This window comes from Drosophila santomea, unplaced genomic scaffold (genome assembly GCF_016746245.2).
Source record: "Drosophila santomea strain STO CAGO 1482 unplaced genomic scaffold, Prin_Dsan_1.1 Segkk111_quiver_pilon_scaf, whole genome shotgun sequence".
Classification (NCBI taxonomy): Eukaryota; Metazoa; Arthropoda; class Insecta; order Diptera; family Drosophilidae; genus Drosophila; species Drosophila santomea.
The window spans coordinates 5473-13427 of NW_025318943.1; the positions used below are offsets into that span (position 1 = coordinate 5473).

The 7955-nt window shown below is 32.9% G+C and overlaps 1 long non-coding RNA gene across 1 annotated transcript; it reads left to right on the plus strand.

The window, feature by feature from the left end:
• Positions 1-289: 289 nt before the first annotated feature.
• On the plus strand, positions 290-666 carry LOC122756561. Its single transcript, XR_006356534.1, has 2 exons — positions 290-411; positions 466-666. It is a non-coding gene; the product is annotated as an uncharacterized LOC122756561 (long non-coding RNA).
• Positions 667-7955: the final 7289 nt, after the last annotated feature.

The following is a 7955-nucleotide window of genomic DNA, read 5'->3' on the forward strand; positions in this document are numbered from 1 at the left end:
ACCGTCGGAAGATTTCTCCACATACTTCAAAGAAAAAACGCTGTTGGCTACACAGATTCGAATAGACGATGAGGAGCTAATCGACAACATCATTGAAGGGATTCCCGACTCCCTTCTACGACAACAGGCACACATGCACTGTTTTAATTCGTCTGCGCAGATGTTGCACGCATTTGCCAAGGTCTCGTTACGTAAACCGCTACTTTCTCCGGCTGGACGTGTTAAGGTTTCGTTCGATAAGGAACCTGGTTCGGCGCCTCCAAAAAGGTGCTTCAATTGCAATGCTGTTGGCATTTCGCCGCCGACTGCCGCAAGCCCAAGCGCGAGTATGGAGCCTGCTACGCATGTGGCAGTAAGGATCATCTGGTGTACAACTGCACTGAGAGGAAGTTCGTATCCGACAACGAATATGTAAGACCGTTAAGATTTATTTTAGTTCAAAACCTAATGAATGCCTGTTTTTAGAATGCCTAATCGATTCTGGAAGTCCAATTAGTTTCATAAAGAAGTCATACGTCGAAAAAATTTTGAAAAAGGAAGATATTACGTTAAATGGAAAGATTCTTAAAAATTATTTTGGCTTAAACGGTAGCCCTTTAGATATAATTGGAAAAATATCATGTTTCGTTATTATCAATAAAGAAATTCTAAATTTTGAGTTACTAATTGTGACAGACAGATCGATGGCATATGGAACAGTTTTGGGAAGAGATTTTATGAAAATTAGTAATTTTAAGATTGTTAGGGAAAAAGATAGTTCAAATGATAGACATTGCGAAAATGATGGTTTAAATGATAGAAAATCTGAAAATGACGTGGCTAATGTCAAAAATTATGGAAATAAGTGTTCAATTAATATAAATAATGGAAATGAGAGCAAAACAAGTAGTCCTTATGACGGATTAGAAATACTATCAATTGAATACCCCGATCCAATAGAATGCAGTCAGTTAAATATTAACGAGAAGTGTGAATCGAATCTAAGAAACAGATTAATAGACGTATTTGATAAACTTTATGTGAATGCGAAACGTCCAGAAATCCCAGCAGTAAAATGGGAAATGAAACTTAATTTTGACAACACAAAACCATTCAATTATCCTCCAAGGCGATTATCATATGCAGAAAAAAGTCAAGTTCAGAATTTATTAGACGATTACTTAAAAGACGGGATTATACGTGCAAGCGAGTCAGAATATGCATCACCAATTGTTCTAGTTAAGAAAAGTCAGGAGAATTAAGAATGTGCGTTGACTATCGAACTCTCAACAAAAACATGCTAAAAGACAACTACCCTACTCCATTGATAGACGACCTTATTGATAAACTTTCTGAAAAGTAATTTTCACCAAATTAGATCTTAGAAACGGGTTCTTTCACGTGCATATGCACGAGGACTCAATTAAATACACCGCGTTCACTACACCTATGGGACAGTACGAATGGCTCAGAATGCCGTTCGGCTTACGAAATGCCCCCGCAGTTTTTCAGAGATTTGTAAATAGAATTTTCGCAGATTTGGTAAAAGAGGACAAGGTCCTCATTTACATGGACGATATTTTGATAGCAACAAAGATAGTAAAAGCCATATAGAAATACTAACAGAAGTGTTTAAGCGATTAGTAGATAACAAACTGGAATTAAGAATAGACAAATGCGAATTCCTTCAAAGTGAAATAAAGTACTTAGGATATGTAATATCAGGTGATGGTATTAAACCAGATTCAAAAGGCATGCAAGCAGTAAGAGATTTTCCAATGCCGACAAAAACTCATGAAGTTCAGAGTTTTCTGGGTTGTGCTCCTACTTTAGACGATTTGTAAAAGATTTTTCAACAAAGGCAAAACCTTTATACGATCTTGTACGAAAAGATAGAAAATTCGATTTCGGTGCGACAGAGTTAGATTGTTTCGAAACATTAAAAAGAAATCTTCTAGAAGCTCCTATTTTAGCATTGTACAGCCCTACAGATCCAACAGAACTACATTGCGACGCTAGCGCTTTAGGGTTCGGTTCTATTCTTATGCAGAAAAAGAAAGACAATAAGTTTCATCCAGTATTTTACTTTCAAAACGAACGACTGATGTTGAAGCAAAGTACCACAGTTTCGAATTAGAAACCCTCGCGGTGATTTACTCTTTGCAACGTTTTAGGATTTATCTTCAAGGAATTGAGTTCAAAATAGTCACAGATTGTAGTGCTTTTACTCTAGCATTAAATAAAAAAGATTTAAGTCCAAGAATAGCCAGGTGGGCGCTGTTTCTACAAGATTATGATTACATCTTAGAACATAGGTCCGGTAAGCGCATGCAGCACGTAGATGCACTAAGTAGAAATACAAACATACTAACAATTGATTGTAACTCTTTTGAGGAAAATTTAATTATTTGTCAAAGCAGAGACGAGAAGATCAAAACGATAGCTAAACAGCTACAACAATCAGAACTCAAAGGTTACGAAATGCGTAATGGAATAGTTTATCGAAAGAAGGATAAGGAAGTTCTCTTATTCTATGTACCGAACGAAATGGAAAGCCACGTGTTGTTTAATTATCATGATCAATTAGGACACGTTGGAATAGACAAAATGGTAGAAGTTATTTCAAAAAGCTATTGGTTTCCCAAAGTTAGAGAGAAATGCAAGATACACATTAGCAATTGTTTGAAGTGTATAGCTTATTCTGAAAAGTCTGGAAAAGAAGAGGGATTCCTTCACAACATTCCCAAAGTAAATATTCCATTTGATGTAGTACATATAGACCATTATGGTCCTGTTGATAAAAGTAGGTCGAACAAACACATATTAGTGATTATAGACGCGTTTACAAAGTTCGTAAGACTATATCCTGCAAAACAACAAAATCAAAGGAAGCAATAGTTGCATTAAAGGACTATTTTAGGGCTTACAGTAGGCCAAAATGTATTATTTCGGACCGCGGGACATGTTTTACCTCTGGGGAATTTCAAGATTTCTTGAAAGAAAGTGAAATAAAACACATAAAGATAGCTACCGGTTCTCCACAGGCTAATGGTCAGGTCGAAAGGGTGAACAGAAGCATAGGTCCCATTATAGCTAAGTTAACTGAACCAGACAAAGGACTGCATTGGGACACTGTTTTAGAAATGGTCGAATATGCGTTAAATAATACAATGCAAAGATCAATTAACCAACATCCAAGTAAAGTTCTGTTTGGAGTATCTCAAAAAGGCAGAGTTATAGATAGTTTAAAAGAAAGGTTAGAAGAAATAAATAAAACAAATAATGACATAAATTTTGAGAAAATTAGAGAAAATGCTGGCAAAAACATCAATAAATTGCAAGAATACAACAAGTTACGAACAGACTCGAAAAGGAAAGATCCTTATAAGTATGAAAAAGAAGATTTGGTGATGATCAAGAATTTCGACTCGCATATAGGCGTATCCAAAAAATTAATCCCCAAGTTCAAAGGTCCATATAGAATAACAAAAGTTTTGCGTAACGATAGGTATGTCGTGGAGGACGTTGAAGGTTTTCAACAGTCTAGACTTCCATACAAGGGAGTTTGGGCAGTAGCAAATATGCGCCCATGAATAACAAAAGTAAAAGTTAACATGTTTGTAGAGATCAGGAGCTCTCCGGTCAGGATGGCCGATTGTAGCAAGCAGGCACACTACCGTAACATACACACAGTGATTGTACATACAGTCCTAGATATACATACTCTTAGTTTTAAGTACAATTTTACGCTAATGTTAAGATCGTGCTTACGGACACTACTTTGTGCGTCCCGTTCGCACGATCAGCAACTGACACACCAATACATACATGTAATAGGCTAAGAAGGAACGGAACGAAGAAATAAAGAACACTTCGTTTGTGGCAAGAAGAGAGAACGGCCGCATTTGAATCGCCTCCTACACGTTGTTTTTTGATAATCGAAATTAAATTCAATCAACATTAGATATTAATCAAACAATTATCGACAAATAATTCGCAATATGAATTGTAAACAAATGGCCGATAAATATGCATTAAACTAATATGCTATGTTAAATTTTTAATTTGCTGCATAAAAACATTTATCATGTTGAATCTTTATTGTTGACTTCCATCAAATAACTAAACTACATTTTGAATATAAAATTCATTTATTCTTGGTGTAATTCATTGTACATTACATCTTTCTAACTCTTGGAAACGTTATCGTTTATTTTAATTCAAAACTTATATCCATTACGTTTACAAATAATTCCCAACTTGTTATGGTTTAATTTTCATTATATGTCCCCTTTGAGAGCCCATAAACTGGAGATGACCGAAAGCTCCGTGGATTCAGTGGATATAATGGCTTAAATCTGCGTTGGTGCTGGCGATGTATATTAGGAGCGTCCAGGATGTTGTGAACCAAGGACCAAAACAAGGCAGGTTCGGAGTTTAGGAAATTAATAATATTTTTAAAATAGGTACATCCGTTTTTTTTGATAATCGAAATTAAATTCAATCAACATTAGATATTAATCAAACAATTATCGACAAATAATTCGCAATATGAATTGTAAACAAATGGCCGATAAATATGCATTAAACTAATATGCTATGTTAAATTTTTAATTTGCTGCATAAAAACATTTATCATGTTGAATATTTATTGTTGACTTCCATCTAATAACTAAACTACATTTTGAATATAAAATTCATTTATTCTTGGTGTAATTCATTGTACATTACATCTTTCTAACTCTTGGAAACGTTATCGTTTATTTTAATTCAAAACTTATATCCATTACGTTTACAAATAATTCCCAACTTGTTATGGTTTAATTTTCATTATATGTCCCCTTTGAGAGCCCATAAACTGGAGATGACCGAAAGCTCCGTGGATTCAGTGGATGTAATGGCTTAAATCTGCGTTGGTGCTGGCGATGTATATTAGGAGCGTCCAGGATGTTGTGAACCAAGGACCAAAACAAGGCAGGTTCGGAGTTTAGGAAATTAATAATATTTTTAAAATAGGTACATCCGTTTTTTTTGATAATCGAAATTAAATTCAATCAACATTAGATATTAATCAAACAATTATCGACAAATAATTCGCAATATGAATTGTAAACAAATGGCCGATAAATATGCATTAAACTAATATGCTATGTTAAATTTTTAATTTGCTGCATAAAAACATTTATCATGTTGAATATTTATTGTTGACTTCCATCTAATAACTAAACTACATTTTGAATATAAAATTCATTTATTCTTGGTGTAATTCATTGTACATTACATCTTTCTAACTCTTGGAAACGTTATCGTTTATTTTAATTCAAAACTTATATCCATTACGTTTACAAATAATTCCCAACTTGTTATGGTTTAATTTTCATTATATGTCCCCTTTGAGAGCCCATAAACTGGAGATGACCGAAAGCTCCGTGGATTCAGTGGATGTAATGGCTTAAATCTGCGTTGGTGCTGGCGATGTATATTAGGAGCGTCCAGGATGTTGTGAACCAAGGACCAAAACAAGGCAGGTTCGGAGTTAAAAAAATTAATAATATTTTTAAAATAGGTACATCCGTTTTTTTTTGATAATCGAAATTAAATTCAATCAACATTAGATATTAATCAAACAATTATCGACAAATAATTCGCAATATGAATTGTAAACAAATGGCCGATAAATATGCATTAAACTAATATGCTATGTTAAATTTTTAATTTGCTGCATAAAAACATTTATCATGTTGAATCTTTATTGTTGACTTCCATCAAATAACTAAACTACATTTTGTATATAAAATTCATTTATTCTTGGTGTAATTCATTGTACATTACATCTTTCTAACTCTTGGAAACGTTATCGTTTATTTTAATTCAAAACTTATATCCATTACGTTTACAAATAATTCCCAACTTGTTATGGTTTAATTTTCATTATATGTCCCCTTTGAGAGCCCATAAACTGGAGATGACCGAAAGCTCCGTGGATTCAGTGGATATAATGGCTTAAATCTGCGTTGGTGCTGGCGATGTATATTAGGAGCGTCCAGGATGTTGTGAACCAAGGACCAAAACAAGGCAGGTTCGGAGTTTAGGATATTAATAATATTGATAATCGAAATTAAATTCAATCAACATTAGATATTAATCAAACAATTATCGACAAATAATTCGCAATATGAATTGTAAACAAATGGCCGATAAATATGCATTAAACTAATATGCTATGTTAAATTTTTAATTTGCTGCATAAAAACATTTATCATGTTGAATATTTATTGTTGACTTCCATCTAATAACTAAACAACATTTTGTATATAAAATTCATTTATTCTTGGTGTAATTCATTGTACATTACATCTTTCTAACTCTTGGAAACGTTATCGTTTATTTTAATTCAAAACTTATATCCATTACGTTTACAAATAATTCCCAACTTGTTATGGTTTAATTTTCATTATATGTCCCCTTTGAGAGCCCATAAACTGGAGATGACCGAAAGCTCCGTGGATTCAGTGGATATAATGGCTTAAATCTGCGTTGGTGCTGGCGATGTATATTAGGAGCGTCCAGGATGTTGTGAACCAAGGACCAAAACAAGGCAGGTTCGGAGTTTAGGAAATTAATAATATTTTTAAAATAGGTACATCCGTTTTTTTTGATAATCGAAATTAAATTCAATCAACATTAGATATTAATCAAACAATTATCGACAAATAATTCGCAATATGAATTGTAAACAAATGGCCGATAAATATGCATTAAACTAATATGCTATGTTAAATTTTTAATTTGCTGCATAAAAACATTTATCATGTTGAATCTTTATTGTTGACTTCCATCAAATAACTAAACAACATTTTGTATATAAAATTCATTTATTCTTGGTGTAATTCATTGTACATTACATCTTTCTAACTCTTGGAAACGTTATCGTTTATTTTAATTCAAAACTTATATCCATTACGTTTACAAATAATTCCCAACTTGTTATGGTTTAATTTTCATTATATGTCCCCTTTGAGAGCCCATAAACTGGAGATGACCGAAAGCTCCGTGGATTCAGTGAATGTAATGGCTTAAATCTGCGTTGGTGCTGGCGATGTATATTAGGAGCGTCCAGGATGTTGTGAACCAAGGACCAAAACAAGGCAGGTTCGGAGTTTAGAAATTAATAATATTTTTAAAATAGGTACATCCGTTTTTTTTGATAATCGAAATTAAATTCAATCAACATTAGATATTAATCAAACAATTATCGACAAATAATTCGCAATATGAATTGTAAACAAATGGCCGATAAATATGCATTAAACTAATATGCTATGTTAAATTTTTAATTTGCTGCATAAAAACATTTATCATGTTGAATTTTATTGTTGACTTCCATCAAATAACTAAACTACATTTTGAATATAAAATTCATTTATTCTTGGTGTAATTCATTGTACATTACATCTTTCTAACTCTTGGAAACGTTATCGTTTATTTTAATTCAAAACTTATATCCATTACGTTTACAAATAATTCCCAACTTGTTATGGTTTAATTTTCATTATATGTCCCCTTTGAGAGCCCATAAACTGGAGATGACCGAAAGCTCCGTGGATTCAGTGGATGTAATGGCTTAAATCTGCGTTGGTGCTGGCGATGTATATTAGGAGCGTCCAGGATGTTGTGAACCAAGGACCAAAACAAGGCAGGTTCGGAGTTTAGGAAATTAATAATATTTTTAAAATAGGTACATCCGTTTTTTTTGATAATCGAAATTAAATTCAATCAACATTAGATATTAATCAAACAATTATCGACAAATAATTCGCAATATGAATTGTAAACAAATGGCCGATAAATATGCATTAAACTAATATGCTATGTTAAATTTTTAATTTGCTGCATAAAAACATTTATCATGTTGAATATTTATTGTTGACTTCCATCTAAAAACTAAACAACATTTTGTATATAAAATTCATTTA